This window comes from Myxocyprinus asiaticus, chromosome 47 (genome assembly GCF_019703515.2).
Source record: "Myxocyprinus asiaticus isolate MX2 ecotype Aquarium Trade chromosome 47, UBuf_Myxa_2, whole genome shotgun sequence".
Classification (NCBI taxonomy): Eukaryota; Metazoa; Chordata; class Actinopteri; order Cypriniformes; family Catostomidae; genus Myxocyprinus; species Myxocyprinus asiaticus.
The window spans coordinates 12,806,050-12,831,812 of record NC_059390.1 but is presented as its reverse complement, the minus strand read 5'-3'; the positions used below and the strand labels follow the sequence as shown (position 1 = coordinate 12,831,812).

The 25,763-nt window shown below is 36.9% G+C and overlaps 1 protein-coding gene across 11 annotated transcripts in view; it reads right to left on the bottom strand.

The window, feature by feature from the left end:
• The window catches only part of nrcama (neuronal cell adhesion molecule a), an 84,893-nt gene extending 61,851 nt beyond the window's left edge, over positions 1 to 23,042 (bottom strand). For 8 of the 11 annotated variants that reach the window (XM_051691418.1, XM_051691408.1, XM_051691415.1 and 5 more), the window contains exon 1: positions 22,872 to 23,042. The gene's annotated coding sequence lies outside the window, so the exon portion shown is untranslated. The remainder of the gene's footprint in view (positions 1 to 22,871) is intronic. The other 3 variants (XM_051691417.1, XM_051691419.1, XM_051691416.1) reach the window with 2 other exon arrangements.
• Positions 23,043 to 25,763: the final 2,721 nt, after the last annotated feature.

The window sequence follows — 25,763 nt, the reverse complement described above, 5'->3', positions numbered from 1 at the left end:
TTTCCTTTATCCCTCCCTTCTTTCTTTTCTTTCTCCTCCCTGCCCAGTAGGTGGCGATATGCACAAAGAATGTGAATTGTCAAAAAAACAAGAACTTGGTCCTCTTTAAAAAAAAATAAAAAAAAATAAAAACAGGAACGAAAAGCTGAATAAAAAACAGCAGAGTGTTGACTTCTCTTCGGATGGTACAGAGCCCTTGAGGAGAGTATGCATAGCAGATTACAGGCTTGGCATGTGACGTAGGACCTGAAGTGCTATACAGAGTTAGAGCAATATGAAATTAAAGACTCAATTCACTATTATATAGGGTTCAGGAGCATGAATTTGGTCCAAGCAGTTGCCTGTTCTAGCACATACCAGACTTATGACTTTAAAAGGGTATGTTTAAATTAAAGCTGGCAGACTAACTTAGTGTACTCTAAACTGTGATAAATTATCTTGTGTTTTTTATGCAATTGCCGTTCAGCTGCCTTGTTATATCTCTCTCTCTCTCTCTCTCTGGTGCATGCTGGGAGTTTAGGGAATGTGAGCGTCTCACAGGTGAGAAGAGGGGGTAGTTTTCTTTACTATTCTCATTTATTTATAAATATATATATATTTTTAGTTTTTTTCCCTTTTTCTTTCTAAATGTTTATGTATAGTTTTTAGTACTTAATTAGATTTTTGAATTATTTGAAGAGTAATAGTCGCCAGGTGGAAGTTTTTCGGCCTCGTGGCGGAGGGCTGGGATGGAGTTTTCCTCTCTGTCGCTCCGCCATGGAGTCAGGTGCATACCTGATGCTGGTGCGGCGGTTGAGGACGTGCTCGTGGCGATTGGAGAACAAATAGGATTTGAAAACATTGTTTTCGCATCCAGAATGAACAAGGCTGTGGTGGTTTTCCTAAAGGACCAAAGTTTTGTGAGTAAACGCATCGTAAGCGGCGTTTGGGTAAGTGGAGCTTATGTTACTGTTTCACCGTTGGTATCGCAGTCGACTAGGGTAACGATATCTAATATTCCACCGTTTATACCTAATGAGTGCATTGAAAATGAACTACTGAGGTTCGGAAAAATGGCAAGTGGAATTAAATTGATTCCACTTGGGTGTAAAAATGAAGCGCTAAAACATGTGTTGTCTTTTAGATGGCAGGTGTTTATGTTTTTAGAAACACCGACGCTAGTTATCTCGTTCCGTGTTAAACATGAAGACAAATTGTGAATGATCTATGCGAGCACCAATAATTTGAAATGCCCTGAGTGTGGTAAAATCAGGCATAAAAAAATGGCATGCCCGCACAAAATACAGACAGAAGACATTACCAACAAAACAAATGAAGGTGAACAGGCGGACGCTGGCGAAGCGGGGGATGCAGATAAAAGTAAAGAAACAGAGGCAGACAATGAAACTGAAAAAGACGAGAGTGTAAATAATAAACAGAACATTTATGAACAAAGTGACACTACTGAAAATATAGGACAGAAGGTAGCGAGAGAAAAGAAATCAGGAAAAAAAAAGGGGAAAAAATAATTGTGATGAGGAAAATAAAAGGAGGAATTGTGAAGTGGCAGGGACGAGTGATGTGAAAAAATATCATCTTGAGAGTTCTGATGGTACTGATGTAAATACTGTTGAGAATCCAACTGAAAACATACCTCTGTCTCAGCTCTCTGAAAGCACTGATATGACAGAAGAGATGGCTGATGATGATTGCTTTTCTGAAATGTCAGATATTCCTTCCAATTATGATGAGGATCAGTTATATACTGTGAAGGAGATTAATGATTTCCTTGATGCAACCTTCGGAAGAAAAGTAGAAGTTAAGGATTTTTTTTCAGACGTAAAAAGGTTTTTGGTTTCAGCGGTCAAGATACAAAAGACTGTGAGCTATGAAGATTTAAGAAGAAGGAAAAGATTCCGATTGAAAAAACTGTAACGAAACTGAGAAAAGAAAAAGCTTTTGAGAATTCTTTATAATTTATTTATGAAGAAATCACAAGGGGTGAGCTATCTGTTTCTTTTTGTCTTGTCCTCTTTATTTTTCCTTTTTCTATCCTCTTCTTTCATGGAGAGCCTTAGAATAGGATCCATTAACATCAATGGGGGAAGAGATGGTAGGAAAAGAGCAAGTTTGAATGAATACATACAAAATAAGAATATTGATGTAACATTTTTACAAGAGACGCATAGTGATGTGAAAAATGAAGTGGAATGGTGAATGGGGTTTAGAAGTGATTTATTTATGAGTCATGGTTCTAATGTTAGTGGAGGAGTTGCTATTTTATTTTCAAAGAAGATTAATATAACCACTGTCTCTGTCAATGATATAGAAAGAGGACGAATTTTGGCTGTTCAAGCAAGTATAAATGGGTTTGTTTTTGTTTTTATTAATGTTTATGCACCAAATATTGGAGCTGAGAGGATTCATTTTTTTTAAAAGTAAAAAAAAAAAAAAAGAGTTTAAAAAAAAAAACTGTGATGAAAATGTTTGTTTGGTTTTAGGGGGTGATTGGAACTGTACGTTAAATTTTACTTTAGATCGAAATGGAGAAGAACCTCACCCCTCTTCTGCCAATGTTTTACATAATGTTATTAGTAATTCTAATTTGGTTGATGTATGGAGATTACAACACCCAACAGTTAAGCAGTATACATGGGTAAAGGTTTCTCATGATCGTATTAGTACTGCCAGGTTAGACCGTTTCTATATCAATAAGAATAATAGTAATAGAATTTTAAAATCTACAATTTGTCCAAATGGGTTCTCTGATCATCATTTATGTATAATTGAAATAAATGTAATGAAGTCACAAAGTCATAGCTATTATTGGCATTTTAACGTGAAACTGTTACAAGATGTTCTTTTTTGTGAAAAGATTTATGTATTTTGGGTTGAGTGGAAAAAACAAAAAAATAATTATGATGACATTGTTCAGTGGTGGGATGTAGGTAAGACACAAATTAGAATATTTTGTCAAAATGATACATATAATACAAATGGTAAGATTAAAAAAACTGTTATTGAACTTGAAAGAGAGATTAAAAACAGATTGAAAGTGAGTTAATTGCTGGAGATAGTTGGGAAGTTGGAGAAAAAAAAAAGGCTTTAGCCTCATTATTTCATGAGAAAGCAAAAGTAGCTTTAATTAGAGCTCGTTTTACATCTTTGAGAGAAATGGATGCACCAAGCTCCTTCTTTTTTAATCTGGAGCAGAAAGAAAGAGAGAAAAAAATGATGTTACATTTGAAAGATGTAAATGGGAATTTGACTTCAGATCCTAATGAAATGAGAAAAATGGCTTCTGATTTTTATATGGACTTATTTGGAGAAGGACAATGTGATGTCAGATGCATAGAGGATTTACATAAAGACTTATTGAAACTTTCTGATGAACAGAGTAAACAGCTAAAAGAACTGTCTGAAGCAGATAAAAAACTTTCAACTGTAAAAGCACCTGGTTTAGATGGACTTCCGGCTGAGTTTTATAAACAATTCTGGAACCTACTGAAAGACGATCTCTATGAAGTTTTTAATTATTGCTATCAAAAACATGAATTGCCTACTAGTTGTAAAAGAGCCGTTTTATCCTTATTACCCAAAAAAGGTGATCTTGGATTGCTGAAAAACTAGAGACCTGTGGCTGTTTTATGCACAGACTATAACATTCTGACAAAGTGTCTTTCAAATATATTGAAACCTTTTTTAGAATATATTGTCAATGAATATCAAACATATTGTATCCCTAACAGAACCATAATGGACAATTTGTTTCTTGTAAGAGACATAATAGACATTGCAAGAATGAACGGTGATGTTGTTGGAATTTTTGCAGTTGATCAAGAAAAAGCGTTTGACAGAGTTAGTCATTATTATTTGTTTAAAACGCTTGAAGCTTTTGGGTTGGGTCAAAGTTTTATTTCATGGATTAAAATGTTATATAATGATGCATCTGCAATGTTGAAAGTAGGGGGTGGGCTTAGTCAGCCTATTCCAGTGTTAAGAGGAATTAGACAAGGATGCCCATTATCAGGGATGTTGTATTCTTTGGCCATTGAACCCCTACTTTATAAATTAGAGAAAACACTACAAGGGTTTTCAGTTGAAAGAAATGTGGAAAGGCCTATTAAGTTTGTTGCATATGCTGATGATGTTACAATTTTTATTAAGGATGAGAGAGATGTGTCTGTTTTAAAAGAAACATTGAGCATTTATGAAAATGCTGCAACAGCTAGAGTGAACTTGGAAAGGTTTTTTTGTGGAGAAATGATAAAAAAAAAACACACCAGTGCTCCCAGGTGGTGTTAAGTGGAGTCAAGAGGGTCTGAAAGTTTTAGGAGTTTTTTTAGGGACTGAAACTTTTAAGATGAAAAATTGGGAAGGAATGGTGGAGAAGATGTGTTGCCGGTTGTCTAGATGGCCGTGGGTGCTACCACAGCTTTCCTATAGGGGAAGAGTTTTGGTTACAAATAATCTAGCAGCTTCAGCACTGTGGCACAAATTGAATGTCCTGGATCCTCCAAATGATATTGTTCATGAATTACAAAAAAGATTAGTGGATTTCTTTTGGACTGGACAACACTGGACTAAAGCTGCCATTCTTTTCTTGCCAGTAAATGAAGGTGGACAAGGATTAAAAGACATCAAAAGCAGAATTAAGATTTTCAGGCTGCAGGCAGCACAAAAGTTGCTATACTCAAATGGAAGGTGTTGGACGGACACCGCAAAAGCCCTGTTACACAAAGTTGATGTTTTTAAATATGATTTGCATTTGTTTCTAATTAATCAAACAGAAATGGACTTGGACTGCTTTTTATAAAACAATGTTAAGAACATGGACTTCAAACTTTCAAGTGAAGGGAGACCTGTCTTACTCTGAACCCTGGAAAAACAATGAACCTCTTTGTAATAATCCTTTACTTCAAGCAAAGGTGCTTAATACAAAAAGCCTTCAGAAAACAATGGCAAGAGCTGGATGCACAAGGATAATGGACTTAAAAAATGATGACGAATGGAAAAGCCCTGAGGAAATGTGTAATCTGACAGGAATCAAGTCCATCAGATTTATGAAACATGTAATGGATGAGATTTTCTCTTTTTTTCCATCTGCTTATCGACAAAAGTCAGGAGAAGAGGATTCGAATAAAGAAGAGAATGAGATACAGAGGGAGATTTTTCCTGAACTCAATGTTTCGGTTTTGGTGGAAGAAGAGCCACAAGAGGAATCAATCCTTTCTTTCAGGACTCCAGAGTTACATGGTTTCAAAGAGGCTTCAAAAAAAGCATTGTATTTGACATGTGTAAAGTTGCTCATCAATCAGTTTTGAAGGACTGTAGAGAAACAAAGTGGTCAGATTTGCTAGGGCCAAACTCTTCTCCTAAAAGGTGCTGGAGGTCATTGTATAAATCTCCCATTGAAAAACTAAATGCAGATCTACAGTGGAGAATTATACATTGGGCAATAGCTACAAACAGACACGTGGCACATATCGACCCCACTGTAGAAAAGAAATATCCCTTTTGTGATCTAGAGGAATCAATTGATCATCTTTTTTTATATTGTTCTTGATTGAGAGGTTTAATTAAGATGTTAGAAAGGTGGATTGAAAAACTTGGGGAAGAGTTTAAAGAAAATGTTTTCATTTTTGGACCAAACTATAAGGCTTCAGATAGGCGATGAATTAGCTTAATTAACTATCTAATAGGTTAAACCAAATTGGCAATATGGGTAACAAGGAAAAAAGTTAAAAGAAGAAGTTTTAGTAGATCCAGAGATAATTTTAAGAGCTTTCGTGGCTTCAAGGATCAGAGCAGAGTTTGTTTATTTTAAATTACTAAAAATCTGGTTTGTTTTATTGAAACATGGGGTTTAAGTGAAGTTTTGTGTACTATGGATCATGAGGAAAGCCTCATTTTAAATTTTAAATGTATTTATTTTAAATTGTTTTGTGGTTGGTAAAATATTAACTGTTATGTAGTATTCAATTATTTTATTTATTTATTTTTTGTTTGTTGTTTTGTTTGTTTTTGTTGGTTGTTGTTTTTTATATTGATATATGTTTGTATGTGATGATGGTTGTTAATTGCAATATAGTTTTTTTAGAGGAAAAGTTTTTTGTATAAATAAAGAGGTATAAACTTCAAAAACGTCTCTTTCTCTCTCTCTCTTTCTCTCTCTCTCTCTTTATTGTGGGATTATCATTTCAACTGATTCACACTCTGATCTCTACTGTAAGCAATTTTTGGGGGAATACCGAGCATAAAATGTCCCAACTACCTGACAGATATCACTGAAGTAGGTGTCCTGAGAAATTACACTTATTTCTATGACACCCCAAGGCACTGTAAATGGCAAAAAAGAATCCAATTACAGCCCAGAAACCTGGAGGCAGATCTGCCAATGACATTTGTGGTGGGACTATCTGTATGTCTAAACAGTGGAAACAGAGGGAGTGTTTGGGAAACCTGTCTGGAAACAGTGAGTCATTATTTATGTGTGGAGCTGAGGGCGTGGTCAAGCGCCCATCTGGCGATCCCAGCAGCGAACCCCCATGTGACGCTGGTGGACTGGGCCGTCTTTTATCTCCCCCGACTCTCACTGTGAAAATGGAAATGGTAATTAGTCACAATTCATCTCAGATGGATGTCCTTACCGCTTTCTCTCTCCCCAGACGGGCGCTTGAACATGCCCTCACCTCCACATTATGCAATTCTATTTGATCCTGCTATTGGTGCATAAATAGGCAGAGTGAACCGATTCCCCTCACACACAGGCATCGGAGAGTGACTGCAAGTAAACAATTATAGTGAAAAGGACTTAAATATGGATCTGTTTCTCACCCAAAGTGATCGCATCGCTTTAGACCAGTGTTTCCCAACCACTGTGCCTTGGCACACTCCTCACCTTTCTGAGAAATTCGCCATTTTGAAACCATAATCGGTCACTTTTGTGATTGTGAAGAGCAATGATTAATGTGCAAAAGTGACTGATATTTATACGCATTTAGGGTCTTTCACATGATTCGCGTCAGCGCTGCAGAATAAAGTCTATGAAGTGACACCACTTTACACCAAAGTGTTGTTCACATGCATTTTTGCTTCACCAATAATGTCTTTGAGAGCACTAAGCAACAAGAAATATTTAAAAGCTGTCCAAATTTGTGAAGAGACATTGAATGTCTCATAATTTCTTTTAATTAAATATTACCTTATCGTTTACGAATATCAGAGACCCCAGTTATTGAACTAATTTAAATTCACCAAGAAAACGCTTAGACCTAAACATAAACGAGTCCTTTTATTACTTTCTGCTATCAAAGCAACTGCAAACTTTTTTCTCTCTTCCAAATACATGTTTTCAATGTTTATTGTGCACATCTCCCACTTTTTTACGTGGCAAACTCGTAAAATCGCCCCTCTGTAACTCTTTCTGCAACTCTTGTCATGTGGAGGGCAATGCGGCGCCTGACGCTGGTGTTGAACGGAGCGTTGACGCCTCGACTCAACTCATGTGAAATGCGCTTTACAATGACGAAAGAACATTATTGAAACTCAAAATTATTATATTTGTCTATTACTGTGGTCTTTTCTGATAAAAGCCATGCTCAGCAGTTTAAATAGGCTACTGCAGGAAAATGATACCATAGATCTGCTTTGTGTTTATAATTCTTATACTGAAGTCAGTAGATTTGTAGCCATGCAAGTTTAAATAAAGGAGAAGTTAAGGACGTTATTGAAACTCACTATTATTAGACTATTATTGTCTTTTTGGATGAAAAATAATGCTCAGACTGAAGAAAGACTATTGATCTCCTTTGTTCTTTTAATGCTTAAACACTATAAAGTCTTTTGGTAGATTTCGGTCATGAATGACTCAAAATGATTCACTGACTCACTCATGGCATATAAGAAGCTAATTTGTCGCCACCTAGTGACATTTCCAGAATGGGTCGCTGAACTAATCAGTTAATAAAATTGAACAAATTTGTGAAACAGAAGCAAGCCTCACCAAAATACTCTTTATTTTGCAGCTAATTCTGTACAATTGTAAACTTGAATCACTAAAAAAAGCTGGAATTGGTGCTATTAGCTTATTCTTTAAAAAAAAATATCCCCAGAAAAAATGTTTGTGGACCAGTGATTGCCTTACCTTTTTTGCCCCTCATGAGTTTGCATCCTTGTAATTTGTTGTGGCATTGCAAAAACAAATCTACAAATTAGAAAAGAAGCAAATGTGTTGTTTTTTCATTACCCATTTAGTGCTCTTGCCACCTGTGATCTCACACAGCGTAGCCTACCTATGTGACTTGTTTTTTTTTTATTATTTATTTATTTATTTTTTTGCATAGCCGAATTTTAAACATTACAAGTAAACACGCTACTAAGACGGACAGAAAACATGGACAAGTTCTTGAAAAGGAAAAATATTGACGATGGTTAGCCTATGTGGGATAGTGGTGTGCCGTATAATTTTTTTAGTCATAAAAAGTGTGCCGTGGCAGAAAAAAGGTTGGGAAACAATGCTTTAGACGACAATAATTTAACCACTGGAGTCGAATGGATTATTTTTACTATGATTGTCTGTGCTTTTCGGAGCTTTAAAGTGCTGATCACCATTCACTTGCATTGAATAGACCTACAGAGCTGAAATATTCTTCTAAAAATCTTCGTTTGTGTTCTGCAGAAGTAAAAAAGTCATACACGTCTTAGATGGCACGAGGGTGAGTAAATGATGAGAGAATTAAAATTCTTGGGTAAACTATCCCTTTAAGCGACTAGGTATAAACAGTGATGTGTCTCACCTGACCACATGTGATCGGATCACCCGAGACGCATCTTAATGCCAGGTGTAAACGGGGTCCAAGAGTCATTCTAATAAAGAAGATCAGGTTGTTGGGTAAAGACCAGAATCCTTCTGAGTTGGTTCATTAGAACGTCCTGCACTTTAAACATTGATTTGTGATTCTGTAGCCACACTGAGGTCAAATCTATTTCTAAGGTCAATGATCTGTCAATACTGCCAATCTACTGGCAATGATACATTCATTCACTGATATGTGCACTTAATCAATTCTTAAACCCCAACCATGACATATAAAGCATCTTGGACACAAAGCACAAAAGATACAAAACAATAATTTAGAGACAAGAAAAAATTCCAATCCAGTACAAGAGTTTTAGTATATTCTTCTTGATTCAGATAAAGAAAAAACTGTAATCACAATTTTTCTCTGTTTTTATGTTTGCATTAAATTGGGTAAGCCTATTGTTTATTGTTTTGCAGTTAGTCATACTGATAGGGCCCACACGCCTCAGTGTTTTTTATATTTATACCTCATAAATCATATGTTCACAGTGACACCGTGTTTTTGAATTGACTGTACTGCACTGATCACCAGCACAGCAGTGTATTTAGTTCCATTCAAGTCTCTTTTTCTCTCAGCAAGTCTCCAGTTTTTCTCCGCTCTATTCAAGAGATCTTTCAGTTCATTCTGTTCATCACAGTCAGACTGCATACCCGCCAGATACTCTCAATCTGGATTCAACCGAAATAACAGGGAGCTCATAAAACACAATGTACATAAGACACTGCAATTAGACTATAAGTTGCAACTAACTGGGGGATATAAAACCAAAAGCACACATTCCTGATTTGGTTTCCTCAAAAGAGAGTGTGGCAGGGCGGAGGGCGGGGCCGGGTCGTGATTCCACACACCCGGCCCCTAATTAGGCTGATGAAGCCTGAGAGGGATAAAGGGGACCGGAGACGGCAGTGCGACAGAGAGAGAGTTACGGGCAGCTGCCCGACACCTTTGTGTGTCTTTTGGTTCAGTTTCTCATTAAAATATTATTTATATCATCAAGCCGGTTCTCGCCTCCTCCTTTCCATTGAAGTGTGTTACACTGGTGCCGAAACCCCGTAAGGAGGAGGGATGCGCCGTAGTAGAGTCCTCGCCACTACCATCCACCCCAACAGAGCAGCCGTGGCCATCCACTGGGGGACGGAGGAGCCCGACCGCCTGAGTGCGGAGGGGGCCACTGCCAGGGGCGGAAGAGACCCCTAACAGCCACTGAAACGCGGCGGGGTCTGAGACCGCCGACCGCAAGCGGGGAGGGACTCCTGGCCGACCGCCTGGAGCAGGAGGACCACTGCCAGGGGCGGGGGAGACCCCTTCCGTCCACCGGAACGCGGCGGGGCGTTCCGTCCGCCAGGGGCTGGAGGACTGCCTCCAATCCGCCCGGGGAGGCATGGCTGTCGTCCGCTAGAGGGTGGAGGAGTGGCCGAGGACCAGGCTACGGTGTATCGGAGAACCGGCGAGTAAATGTTTTTTTTCTCTCTCTCTCCGACTGCCACTCTGTGTTGGCCTGTCCCTCTCTTTTAAATATTATTGTGTTTTTTTTAATTGGTACAGTCACTGTTACAGTGTGTAGGTACCGCATTTTTTGTTATTATTATTGTTTCCCTCCCCTTGTCCCCTCCCTGATCCAGGTAGACGGGGATGACCTGCCGGCAGACGGGGGGTAAGAATAAAATCTTTACTCTTTGAAATAAATGACTTTTCACAGTTGACAAGGGACTGCACTGAAGCTAAGCTCAAAACATCATTAAAGTCTAAGACTCTGTCTGGAATGAGTCTCGTCTAGGTACACAGAGGAGTTTGAGGAGGTTCGATTATTTTAGGCCTACATTGTGATTCATAGACATGCTACAGACAGAAAACAGCTGCTGAGCCTTATTAGAGGACTTTTAAAGGCAAAAACCTATGACTCACATAAGATCAAAATAAATCGCATCAAAGGCAAACAGGAGTTGGTTTTGGAAAAAGCGAAGATGTAGAGTTCACGGAGGAGGCCAGGAGGACGAGACCAGAAACCTGTCTCGTAGGAGCGAAATTTCACAGGGCTTGCGGGCGCCATGACCTCCAAGCTATTTACACCAGTCATAAAGTCAACAGACATCTCTCCAAAGAAGCAAGCAGACCACAGACCACAGCTCTCAAATCCCATAAATCAGCAAGATTAAAACACAATGATACCAGGCCAATTTAAATATTTCACATTTCTTGGCGGTTAGGGTGGTCAGATGTTAGACGCTTTGCAAATAAATGCTTAAGTTCTTGAGATGATGCGGGTTTGTTGACGCAAAAGAAGAAAGATCCAGTGTCTGAAAATGCTTGCTACTAACTGATTATGTCTACTACTAAAGCTGGGTGTTATGCCAATATATACTGTGTGACATTAAAAATAAAAGTGTCAACTGTTAGAGATTTTGCTATACCGCTAATACCACGGTAGATATTTGTCCGGCTATAAGTGTGCAGTACTACTTTAGGTTATTTCCACTTGAAAGCAAGAAAAAAAAATGGAGTAATGTGAAAATAGCGCAAAACGCAAAGCAGAGTTTAGCTGTTTGCGGCTGCCAAGCAACATCGCAACTTGCAGCATTAATGTAGAATTCAACTAATGTGCGATCACAGATGTGTGTATATCTGCTATTTTACAACAGCTTTGAATGTGGCTCATGCAATCAGCATTTAGAGTTGAAATTTTGTGTCCATTTTTTTATATTAGTTTTACTGTTTTGACTGTTACATAATGTGAAGCTGTTATTTACACAGATGCCAGACTTATTAATTTGCTGAATAAACTTATCTTTTGTTTTGCATCCATCAAGTTCTAATTAAAAAGATAAAATAATCAAATGTAACCTTTCATTTTTAAACTATTTAATTCACTGAAATTTCCAAAAATGGGTATTACCACATAGTTATTAAAATATGCCATTTTTTATTAAATGTTCAGCAATATTCAACAAATTCTCACGAAATAAATAAGTAATTAAATTTGTCATGTAGAAAATAAAGTATATATATATATATATATATATACACTATATTGCCAAAAGTATTCGCTCACCCATCCAAATAATTGAATACAGGTGTTCCAATCACTTCCATTGCCACAGGTGTATAAAATGAAGCACCTAGGCATGCAGACTACTTCTACAAACATTTGTGAAAGAATGGGCTGCTCTCAGGAGCTCAGTGAATTCCAGCGTGGTACTGTGATAGGATGCCACCTGTGCAACAAGTCCAGTCGTGAAATTTCCTCGCTACTAAATATTCCACAGTCAACTGTCAGTGGTATTATAAAAAGTGGAAGCGATTGGGAATGACAGCAACTCAGCCACGAAGTGGTAGGCCACGTAAAATGACAGAGCGGGGTCAGCGGATGTTGAGGCGCATAGTGCGCAGAGGTCGCCAACTTTCTGCAGAGTCAATCGCTACAGACCTCCAAAGTTCATGTGGCCTTCAGATTAGCTCAAGAACAGTGCGTAGAGAGCTTCATGGAATGGGTTTCCATGGCCAAGCAGCTGCATCCAAGCCATACATCACCAAGTGCAATGCAAAGCGTCAGATGCAGTGGTGTAAAGCACGCCGCCACTGGACTCTAGAGCAGTGGAGACGCGTTCTCTGGAGTGACGAATCACGCTTCTCCATCTGGCAATCTGATGGACAAGTCTGGGTTTGGCGGTTGCCAGGAGAACGGTACTTGTCTGACTGCATTGTGCCAACTGTGAAGTTTGGTGGAGGGGGGATTATGGTGTGGGGTTGTTTTTCAGGAGCTGGGCTTGGCCCCTTAGTTCCAGTGAAAGGAACTCTGAATGCTTCAGCATACCAAGAGATTTTGGACAATTCCATGCTCCCAACTTTGTGGGAACAGTTTGGGGATGGCCCCTTCCTGTTCCAACATGACTGCGCACCAGTGCACAAAGCAAGGTCCATAAAGACATGGATGAGCGAGTTTGGTGTGGAAGAACTTGACTGGCCTGCACAGAGTCCTAACCTCAACCCGACAGAGCACCTTTGGGATGAATTAGAGCGAAGACTGCGAGCCAGGCCTTCTCGTCCAACATCAGTGTCTGACCTCACAAATGCGCTTCTGGAAGAATGGTCAAAAATTCCCATAAACACACTCCTAAACCTTGTGGAAAGCCTTCCCAGAAGAGTTGAAGCTGTTATAGCTGCAAAGGGTGGGCCGACGTCATATTAAACCCTATTGATTAAGAATGGGATATCACTTAAGTTCATATGCGTCTAAACGCAGATGAGCGAATACTTTTGGCAATATAATGTATATATATATATATATATATATATATATATATATATATATATATATATATATATATATATATATATATTTTAATTTAAAGCTACACTATGTGGGGGCCTGGGTAGCTCAGCGAGTACCACCCCTGGAGTTGCGAGTTCGAATCCAGGGTATGCTGAGTGACTCCAGCCAGGTCTCCTAAGCAACCAAATTGGCCTGGTTGCTAGGGAGGGTAGAGTCATGTTGGGTTAATCTCCTCATGGTCACTATAATGTGGTTCTCGCTCTCGGTGGGGCACGTGGTGAGTTGTGCATGGATGCCGTGGAGAACAGCGTGAAGCCTCCACACGCGCTATGTCTCCGCGGTAACGCGCTCAACAAGCCACGTGATAAGATGCACGGATTAATGATCTCAGACGGTGAGGCAACTGAGATTCATCCTCCACCACCCAGATTGAGGCAAATCACTACGCCACCACGAGGACCTAAAGTGCACTGGGATTTGGGCATTCCAAATTGGGGAGAAAAAAAGCTACACTATGTAACTTTTGGCCCTCTAGCGGTTGAAGCATAAAACTGCAAGTTACTTGCGGAAGAACACTACGTCATTGTGATTCGGCACTGCTCTTCTGGTGGATGAATCTCATGGTTCGTGCACGTGGAGATTACCTGCAGAGCGGAGTCATGACGAGCTACAGTATTTTCATGTTGATATTATGTTATTCTCTTAAACATCTATAACCAATGTATTACTTACTTTGAGGAAGATAAACACCACTCTTAATTATATTTTAATATGATTATTAAAGTGTTTTAGCCACTACACAATGCACTTTAATGTTTGTATTGTACTACACATATCAGTTTAAGAGGTTAAACTCGTGAAATGCCTGATATGAGTTCAATTGAAGACACTTATTTTTATATTACAATCTACAGTTGATAATGCAAGTGAAACGTAATACTACAATAGTAGATCTATGCAATACAAACAATACGACTGCTTAAGTAAAATGTGCTTAAGTGTCGTGAAAATAATGTCACAATGTAAAAAAATCTTACTGGTCCAAAATATAGGCTAATTTTCTTAATGCAAAATAAAATTTCATAGATTTTTTTTAGATTGATTTGGGGTTAAATATGACCAGGACATTTTCTTGAAAGGTTTCATGAGAATTTCCCAACTATACTGTGATACTGTTACCATGATATATAATTAATCATACCATGATATGATTTTGGTCATATCGCCCACCCCTACCTAACACCATGAAACAATTAAAAAAAGTAATTACATCTGTATTGAACTTATGAAATTATCCGATTATGGAGAATTCGAGATAATAAGCAGTGACACATCTAAGGGTGTGAGGAACTATTATGTTAATGAGACATAAAGAATTGAATAGCCCCCTAGAACAGAAAGAAAAGAAACCTGTGGGAAAATGAGAGGAGGAGATCATTCAAGGCATAATTGCACATTTTCTCCCTTCGCAGAGGTGAGAGAGAGCATTTAAAAGAAACATCATCATCACAACTGTCTGGCGGTGAAAACCATCACTAGGGCAAAATGGTCAACGATTCAATAGGGTTTCCAATCCTCATGTTACATAAGGAGACACTCGCCTCTGATAAAGAATGGTGCTAAACCAGAAAGCACAGCGCCCTAACCTCATTCAAAAATGTCCAGCCTCTGCTTTCAATCAGTGAATTAGCAGATGACAGTATCAGGGCTTCAGTCCATAAACAGGAACATATAGGCAGAATAGTGCCTCTAATAAACCACCCAACCACCAGACTGAGAAAGCAGCATATTGTGGGAAGGAGAGTGCATCAGTCCTTATATACAAGTGGGGCAATTGTTTCTCAAACTCTGTGGGGACATTGCTGGAGAACTTTTAGACCAATTCATCTGGTCCTAATTTGCTAGTAATTCGTATAATCATATCATAATTCAAAAGCAGATACAGTGGATAACATTTTTGGACACTTATGTCACATTTAAAACTTCTGAATGTCAATGCAATGCATTACATACAAAATATCAACCCTAGTGGCATCTGCAAACAAACAATGCTAGACCTTTGCTCAGAACTATTTTCACTTTTCTGAGCCATTTTTATTTATTAATATTATTATAACTTTAACTGGTCATTTTTAGTGGATTTTTTAAACCTAACAAACTTCTCTTTGTGAAATGATTTGCTTGAAAAGAGCGTTTATGCATTATTTTATGCATTTGTTTTTTTATTAAATAAATGCTACTTGATTTGATATTTTGTTATATAATGAAAAGACATGCATAGATTTGTAGGTGTACCTGAAAGGGATAGTTCACCCAAAAATGAAAACTCTCTCATTATTAACTTGCCATCCCAGATGTGTATGACTTTCTTTCTTCTGCTGAACACAAATGAAGAATTTTAGAAGAATCCATATGTATCAAATGGTTTATTCCATGTCTTCAGAAGTGATATGATAGGTGTGGGTGAGAAACAGATCAATATTTATGTCCATTTTTACTATAAATCTCCACTTTCAAACAGCCCTCCAAAGCTCTCTTCTCACTTAAGAGTTACTCTTCTTTTGTTTTTGGCTATTCGCATTATTCGTGCATATCGCCACCTACTGAGCAGGGTGGAGAATATTTGGTAAAAAGGACTTAAATATTGATATGTTTCTCACCCACACCTATCATATTGCTTCTGAAGATATAGATTTAACCACTGGTGTCTATGCTGCCTTTATATGCTTTTTTTAGCTTCAAAGTTTTGGACCCTGTTGACTTGCATTTTATGGACCTACAGAAGTGAGATATTTTCGAAAAATCTATGTGTTCAGCAGAAGAAAGAAAGTCATACACATCTGGGATGGCATGAGGGTGAATAAATTATTATAATTTTTGGGTTAAACTATCCCTTTAAGTGTTCACATATTTTCAGGGTCACTGTATTCACATAATAATGTAAAAGCTGATATGCCATTGCTACCTCAGAATATGGTACTCTGGTTGAACTCTCTGTGCTTTCTATATTTGTTTCCATAATGGTTAAACATAAAAGAGAGCATTCCTTTCCCATAAACAGCCCTAAATTTGAACTCTGTACCACAAAGGAGTGCAGTTCCTCCAATCAAAGGGCTTTTACGTGTGGCCAGTGTTGAAGACAGTGGAATGAAAGACCACAGATAACAAATAAAGTGCTCTTGTGATGAGATGACAGTCAAAACTAAACAAGAGAGAACTTGTCCTCCCACCTCCCTTTAAAAGTGAAATGTTCCATCTTGACCTTATCAGAGAAACAGAATATAGTATATAGAAACAGTAAACCACATGTAAACATTCATCAAATACATTTCTGCAATGTTGCATTTTTGAGTCTCGAAGCACAAATATCAAAAGTCAAGCTTTTATGGTAGACAGATGGAGCTGAAAGAGCTTATATTTTAATCTGCTACCACAACATGTAAGTCCTCCCTATATGAGGCTAACATACTGCACAATTCCTGAAGTTTTAATCACACAAATAACCATGCTTCATAAAGTAATTCAATTAAAAGCATGCAGCTTCTACATCGACAAAAATGGCACACATTTATCATACAGCACATGAAATATATCATACCTATAAGATAAACAAGTCACCATATAAGCTGTCATTCCTCAATATAGTTTGCTGTTTCAGTCTGACAAACATCCTAATCAATTATTTTGCTCAATCTGCTGAGAACATTTTCAATCATTATTATTTGTGCTTTGATCATGTCCCATCAATTCATTAATTCAATATACAAACACGAACCGCCAGCCGTCGATTGGTTGAAAGTGAGAAACACAGTTGCATGTTGCCGTGAACACACATGGTTCATCTTCTGACATGTTTAACCTTAATCTCCACTAATCGTTTATCAGCCACGAGGAAGCAAAAATAGCTCAGAGTCAGCTTGTTTTTTTTTTTGTTTTTTTTTTTAATCATGACAAATACAATATATATGGTGCATAAAGATAAGTACAGTAGATGAAGCATGTGAAGAGAAATGTGTTGGTTACATGTGGCCATATGTTCCTGGCCTAAGTTTTTATTTTGATCTGGTTGAATAAATCTGTGATCACAGTAATATTCAATATAATAATTTTGCATCTCTTACCTTTTAGATAATGCCTGCTTATTTGTAATACATACACAAAACACCTGTTTAAAAAAAAATACTTTTGCCCCTGAAACCACATGCCACAAAAAACTATTATTCACTAATCTACCACACCCAACCCGATCTCATGAAAAGTCATACATAATTTACGAGGTGGCTGTTTTGTGTGATGTCGCATGATTTTGTTCGCATAAACTCGTATGATTTCATCACGTGCAAATTCCTGGATGTCTAATGCGGAAGTATGCGCAAGTTTTGTGCACGAGGCGTTAAGGACATGCTTATTAATATTATGCCCTTACCCAAACCCCTTATCTAAACTTAACCAATCAGTAGAGTGTGTAAACATGATAGGAAGCTGTTGCGTGTGACAGAAGCAAGTTATTGTTGTGTATTAGATGTAAACGATGTCCAGCAACATCATTGGCTGTAGTGAAAGTCGTGGGAATTAAAACGAGTGCAGTCGCACAATCAGGGTTGGGAGGGTTACTTTTTAAATGTATTCCACTACAGATTACAGAATACATGCTGTAAAATGTAATTTGTAACGTATTTTGTTAGATTACTCAAGGTCAGTAACGTATTCTAAATACTTTGGATTACTTCTTCAGCACTGGTAGATTTTTTCTCTTGTTTTGACTATAAAAACTCTGCCAGTACAGAAAGACCAAATACACATGTTAAAAATACATTCTCTGAAAAACCTAAATATCTTATGCAGTGTTGTTTCTAAAACAAGATAAATCAAATTGATCTTGTTTTAAGGATTTTTAGATAATTTTACAGGAAAACAATACAAAAATTATCAAGAATACGATTTTTGCCCTAATATCAAAGGTCTTACTAGAAAAAAAGAAATTATGATCCAACATGAATTTTCCTGATAAACAAATATAATCGTGCCTGGTAACGTGCATATAAAATGGCTAGAAATAGCATTTTAGCTTAGCGTAAAGCTGACAATTTACACAAGGTTTATTTCTATTTCTTCTGCTCCAAACTTATTTCAAACTTACTTCTCTGTCTGCTCGTATGAATGTAACACATCATAAGAAAGTGTTTCACCGCTGTTCAAATGCACTTTGGATCACATCATTTATATGTATAAATGTTTTCCATCTGAAAGGACTAAATATTAAATGAAACAAATGACAATAAAATGCAAAGTAATCTCTTCAGTAATCAAAATACTTTTTGAATGTAACTGTATTCTAATTACCAATGATTTAAATTGTAACTGTAGTGGAATACAGTTACTTATATTTTGTATTTTAAATACGTAATCCTGTTACATGTATTCCGTTACTCCTCAACCCTGCGCACAATATCATACGAATTTGCCAAATTTAGAAAAGTCGTTTGAATCCTGATGATTTCGCCGTGAGAGTGTGTTGCAACCAGATTTAAGAACCAGTGAGATAGAATTACATTGAGTTTACTCATCTTAAATTATACTGCGAATCTATGATGCATTAAAATCAGGACACAGGGCACACGTGGCATATTTGCAGAGCAATTCTGAGCATGCAAATGTTTAGCCTGCCATGCCAATGGCAGCTGGTGCAATGTGTCTCTATGTAAATATCTGTCATTTGAACTTACTGAGGCACAAACAAACACTCCAAAGCCACAGAAAGAGCATCAGAGTTATTTCATGCTCTGTGAGTCAGTCTTGCATCTAATGGTTTTCTATCTCTAAGGTCTAATTGTCTTATTTCTGATGGCAGAGGTCGAGATAAGTCATTGTCTGCTAAACCTCAAAGCAAAATGTGTATATTTCAGTCTTAGAAATGGCAGGAGTTCCTGTCTATTCATTCCATAAAGTTACTGTCACATCAGCATGTTGCCTTTGGTAATAACAAGGTACAGAAGTACATGGCTTGAAGGCAAAGCTCCATGATAAAGCACAGCTGGGAGTGTTTGGTGGCACATACATGGTGCCTGTTGTGCTTCATCAGCACTGCTATAAATTCCCATTAAATGACCACCAAAAAAACTGTTTGATGGTTCCACCAGCACCCACACTGTTCAGAATCCAATTGCACGAGATGTATAAACACTGAGGGTGTTATTATGAATTTGTGCACCATCATACATTGATCTGACAAAGATTCAATGCATCCATTATGGAACTGTTGAATAATTTATTATAATTACTATAATAGTACCAAATGTTTCTTATCCAAAATACAACTCTTGACCTATGTTTAGCATTAAAAATACAGATCTCCAATCTACGTCCAATATGGATGCTTTTGATGTAGCAGTGGCAAAGGCAGGACAAGAAGAGAGAGACTGATATTCGGTTTAAAACATTTTTTTAAACAATATTTAAACGTTTGTACTTGTTATCGGCTCCTTAATATTGGGTTAACCGATAAATACAACAATGTTGTTCTACATCTTAATATTGAGAAATTCCACTTTGTCATAATTTACTTTGTTAACAATTAATCATAATAACAGTAATGTTATTATCATAATTACTATTATTATTAAAATATTCATAATGCCTTTCCTCTACTCCATTAATAAATGGCTTTCTGTTCATTTCTTTAGTTTGATCTTTTCTGTCTTATATGAAAGCACGCTAACATTCACCCACACACACACACACTGTTTCCTCTCGTTACACCAATGCATAAATGTTTATTAAAAATTGCTGGGAAAACACTAAATGGGAAAACGGATTAACTATTCTCAGTGTCACTAAGGGACTTTTGGCACTGCAGCACACAAGGCAACAGCTGTTATGCACACATGCATGCTAATATCACCAGAAATTACAGGCAAATGTCCCATATTTTCTCATTCATTAATCATCAAACAATTGTGTCAATGTTACACAAAACGCAGGTCAACTATAAAGCAATTACAGTACTTAAAATATGAAAAATTATGTTGCAAAGCACTAATCATCCACACAATAAGTCTCCTACCAAACTACAGTCTGTTTGTATATGTTTGTGTGGATGCATAACACCATGAAATAAGTCTACAGTGAGCACTTAAGCACACAAGATAAAACTGTGGGGGGTGAAAGAGTGCAGTGCTTATTACAGTGTGGCCTAGAGGTTTTAAAACTGTTGACCTGCAGCAACAGCAAAATGAATGAACGACGATGTCCTTAAGAGTTATTTAAAATGAGCTCATAATAATATTAGCGACCCAAAATTAAGAGCTAACTGATTCCCATATGTGCCATAAAACAGCATGTTTGTACTTGATCTTCGAAAACACACCACTTCCTGGCACCTTTAGCAATTGGCATAATGCCATAAGTATTAAATTACACTTCAGGCCCACTACAAAGACTGACCAATACAGTTAGCCAGTGATTTCACCACTTGACAGTAAAGGACGGACTTCCAGTGTTGCCTTTTGAATTATTCATGAGTGGGTTTCCAATTATTTTTGCCAGTCTGTGAATTTCACAGTTATTCAAATCATTAATTCATTTTGAATTTTACTCATTCACCATTCACTATAAAATAGCTATGCCTTTTTATTGCACAAGTGACGATATCATAATCTGATATCTTTTTACAAAAGCTAAATCCCGAATCCACTACTGATATGATACTGATACATTACACAAAACATTTCTGGTTTCCTTCAGCGGCAGCTATCAAATACAGTATTCTCCATGCAATATACAATATATAAGAAAGAAAGAAAGAAAGAAAGAAGAAAAGGAGGAAAGAAAGAAAGAAGAAAATGAGAAAGAAAGAAGAAAGAAATAAGAAAATGAGGAAGGAAAGAAAGAAGAAAATGAGGAATGAAAGAAAGAAAGAAGAAAATGAGAAAGAAGAAAAGAAAGAAAGAAGAAAATGAGAAAGAAAGAAAGAAGAAAGAAAGAAAGAAAGAAAGAAAGAAAGAAAGAAAGAAAGAAAGAAAGAAAGAAAGAAAGAAGAAAATGAGGAAGGAAAGAATGAAAGAAAGAAAGAAGGAAGGAAGGATGGAAAGTAGAAAAGGAGGAAAGAAAGAAAGAAAGAAAGAAGAAAAGGAAGAAGAAAATGAGGAAGAAGAAGAAAAGAAGAAGAAAATGAGGAAGGAAAGAATGAAAGAAAGAAAGAAAGAAAGAAGGAAGAAAAGGAGGAAAGAAAGAAAGAAGAAAAGAAAGAAGAAAATGAGGAAGAAAGAAAAGGAGGAAGGAAAGAAAGAAAGAAAGAAAGAAAGGAAGAAGAAAATGAGGAAGAAAGAAAAAAGAAGAAAAGAAAGAAGAAAATGAGGAAGAAAGAAGAAAAGAAAGAAAATGAGGAAAGAAAGAAAGAAAGAAAGAAAGAAGAAAAGGAAGAAGAAAATGAGGAAGGAAGAAAGAAAGAAAGAAAGAAAGAAAGAAAGAAAGAAAGAAAGAAGGAAGAAAAGGAGGAAAGAAAGAAAGAAGAAAAGAAAGAAGAAAATGAGGAAAGAATGAAAGAAAGAAAGAAAGAAAGAAAGAAGGAAGAAAAGGAAGAAGAAAATGAGGAAGAAGAAGAAAAGAAGAAGAAAATGAGGAAGGAAAGAATGAAAGAAAGAAAGAAAGAAAGAAGGAAGAAAAGGAGGAAAGAAAGAAAGAAGAAAAGGAAGAAGAAAAGAAAGAAGAAAATGAGGAAGAAAGAAAAGGAGGAAGGAAAGAAAGAAAGAAAGAAAGGAAGAAGAAAAGAAAGAAGAAAATGAGGAAGAAAGAAAGAAAGAAAGAAAGAAAGAAGGAAGAAAAGGAGGAAAGAAAGAAAGAAAGAAAGGAAGAAGAAAAGAAAGAAGAAAATGAGGAAGGAAAGAATGAAAGAAAGAAAGAAGGAAGAAAAGGAAGAAGAAAATGAGGAAGAAAGAAAAGGAGGAAGGAAAGAAAGAAAGAAAGGAAGAAGAAAATGAGGAAGAAAGAAAAAAGAAGAAAAGAAAGAAGAAAATGAGGAAGAAAGAAGAAAAGAAAGAAAATGAGGAAGGAAAGAAAGAAAGAAAGAAAGAAAGAAAGAAGAAAAGGAAGAAGAAAATGAGGAAGGAAGAAAGAAAGAAAGAAAGAAAGAAAGAAAGAAGAAAAGGAAGAAGAAAATGAGGAAGGAAAGAAAGAAAGAAAGAAAGAAAGAAAGAAGAAAAGGAAGAAGAAAATGAGGAAGAAAGAAAGAAGAAAGAAAGAAAGAAGAAAAGGAAGAAGAAACTGAGAAAGAAGAAAAGAAAGAAAGAAAGCCTTGCTCCTGTTATCTCGTGTATCATATGCCTCTATTAAATAGTTGATCTCAAATAATGACACCATAATAAACCAGTATTAAAGATTAAGTATCAAGTATGAGAATGGTGGAAACACCTGCTGTCTGTCGACCCGCCTATCAAACATAGTCGTTCATGATGGACCCTTTAAACACAGTCAGTGTGACGCGACCCAAATAAAAACGGAATTCGGAATTGTACTTCGATTAAACAGACATGACTGTTTCCTTCTATCTGAAATATACGTATCTTTTGTGATGCCTGCCATATCTCCTCGAAAATCCGCATCATCATCGGTTGCCATGGGAAAAGCGCGCCTAGATGCTGCTCATTCTCGTCGACACAAATACTGCACCCATGCGCATTTATAAAAACAATATTGCACAACAAAAAATAGGTAATAAAGCTGTCCCCCGTGCGTTCAATATCCATAAATGTAAAGCTCACCTATTCCAGTGCTGAATCTTCAACCTGTCCGGGTGCATGTGATCGATCAGGTTCTGGTGGTATGTTGTGTAGTCGCGCGTACCGCAGCCTGTACTCGCGCGCTCTTCTTTCTCCTCGAGCGCTCTCGCTGTCGCTGCTGTCAGACGACACGCGCAGCGCCGTCCCGCGCACTCTCCGTGTTGGCGCAGCCGCAGCGACAGCAGCTTCAGGCATAAGACACACAAAGCACAACTGGACAATTCTAAGCATATGTTATTTTTACAAAGACCATTATAAAGCTCCTGGAAGTAAGTCAGTAACCCTGAGCTTCAGGACTTCCCCAATGAAAAAATATTGATCATTTATAATTATTTAGGCTACACAAGGCTACTACTCAAACTTTTGGACACTCCTACTCATTTGCTATTACAATGTTCCCCATTATAGAATAATAGTTAGGTCATCAAAACTATGAAAAAATAAAATAAAAAATAAAAATAAAAATAATAATAATAATAATAATAAATTAAATATGGAAATGAGAGTGACCAAAATTGCAAAACGCATTTCAATTGCAAAACAAAATTCAAGAAAATTGAACTTAACAATCTTTATTCAATTAAAATAAAAATATTAAATATTTGAGTTTTATTCATTTATATTTTTCTAAAAAATTACACAATTTAATTTGATGGAATTTTGATATGAAATCGAAATATGTAAATCTTAAAAATAGGCTAAAATATTTTTGAGTGTGTTGAAGGAATCAAAACTCACATATTTTCTTCAAAGTAGCGTTACAACTCTGTGTTTAATGTCATTAAAAATGTCATTATGTACGTATGTGCTATGCGTCATTAAAATAAGTTACAGAGCATGGCACATTCAGTACTACAAACCCATTCATTACAAGCTTATCTATAATTTTCCATGAATACAAGCATCTAAACTACTTTGTCAAAGCCATATTAATCCCTATTTTTGTGCAGATGGGTAAAGTTGCTTTGTGCTTTGTTTTTCCTTGGAAGTAAAAAGTTGATGCCCATGCAACAAATTACTCTAAAAAATTTGAATAATATATCTAAAAAAAAAATCAAACAGTATTATAAAACAGAACAGCATACGGTTCTAACTTAAAAAAAATCCCCTTTTAGAACTTTTACAAGACTCCCATTTAAGAGTCTCTTCAAACAAGAGGTTCTGAAGCTTGAACTAATGCTAGCTTACTCTCTATTAGATAACTCTTTTATCTCTAGTTTGAGCTAATACAGATCACTGGCTTTGTTTACATGTCCCACTTCCTAAATTGCCTTTGAAAACAGTCTTGAGATATATATCATTATGTCTCATGGTGTCTTTTATATGAGGGACTTAATGGGATCATCCAGACATAATCCATATCATGTACCAGACCTGTGCCATGTGATTTCCCAACCAGTTGCTATTTGTTTATACTGTGTTCTTTTAGTGCCACTTTTTTCTATTTGACCCATAGCAGTGGAATGAAATTAATTGAAGACTTTCTCCCTGTGCTATTAGACTTGTGCTGAAATGTCAATGTGGCAGCACTAAAAAATGCAACTCAAGGACACTGTTGACTAGGCTGGCAAATCAAAATGACAACAGAAGTTTGGCAACACTTCAGATACACAAAATGGACAACATTATATAAACAAATATACACTGTAAACACACAAGGCACTGCAGTGCTACAGAAAAGAATACTATATAGATATATTGGGTTTGAGAATTGCATTGGAAAAAGCACTGCATTGGATTACCACAAGAATTAATTTTGACTCGCCCCTCCTTTTCTTTAAAAATAGATAAATAAATAAATAAATAATGCAAAAACCGAGGTTATTTACAAAATGGAAGTGAATGTGGCCATTTTTTGGAGGGTTTAAAGGCAGAAATGTGAAGCTTATCATTTTATAAAGTCTTTACATTAATTCTTCTTTTAGGGGCCTGGGTAGCTCAGCGAGTATTGGCGCTGACTACCACCCCTGAAGTCACAAGTTCAAATCCAGGGCATGCTGAGTGACTCCAGCCAGGTCTCTTAAGCAACCAAATTGGCCTGGTTGCTAGGGAGGGTAGAGTCACATGGGGTAACCTCCTCGTGGCCATGATTAGTGGTTCTCACTCTCAGTGGGGCGCATGGAAAGTTGTGCGTGGATCACGGAGAGTAGCATGAGCCTCCACATGCGGATTGACTGTCTCAGAAGCGGAGGCAACTGAGACTTGTCCTCCGCCACCCGGATTGAGGTGAGTAACCGCACCACCACAAGGACCTGCTAAATAGTGGGAATTGGGCATTCCAAATTGGGGAGAAAAAGGGGATAAAAAAAAATTATTCTTTTAAAACTCATGTATTATTTGAGCTGTAAAGTTGTTTAAATCATCATTGGTACAGTCGCTTCAGGGTTTTAGGGTTTTTTGATATTACTTTAGCCCCTTTCACACATACAGTCTTTTCCAGAAAATTACCTGCAAATTTCAGGTTAGAGGTCATATGTGAAAACCACCTTTTTGAAAATACTGGTAAATTTTGCTCTGGCAATTTCCCTTAATGAGAAGTATCATTACCTATACATTTCCATACTGATGGTATGTGTGAACAGCACATGTGGTACATTTACCTGTAAAGGTAACCCAGTGGATTTCTTGTAATTTACCTGGTTGCATGTGTGAACGGGGCTATTGTCATGACAGTGAAGTTGTAAAATTGCCTATAACTTTACACATAAAAGGTTAGTATGTGATTTTATCACACTAAAATCATGTTAACACAGATTGTTTACGTCTTGTGGCTAAACTTTTGAAACAATGAGTATTTTAATGTTTATGGATTGGGCCCCATTCACTTCCATTGTAAGTGCTTCACTGGAACCCAGAATTTGTATTTATTTTTTT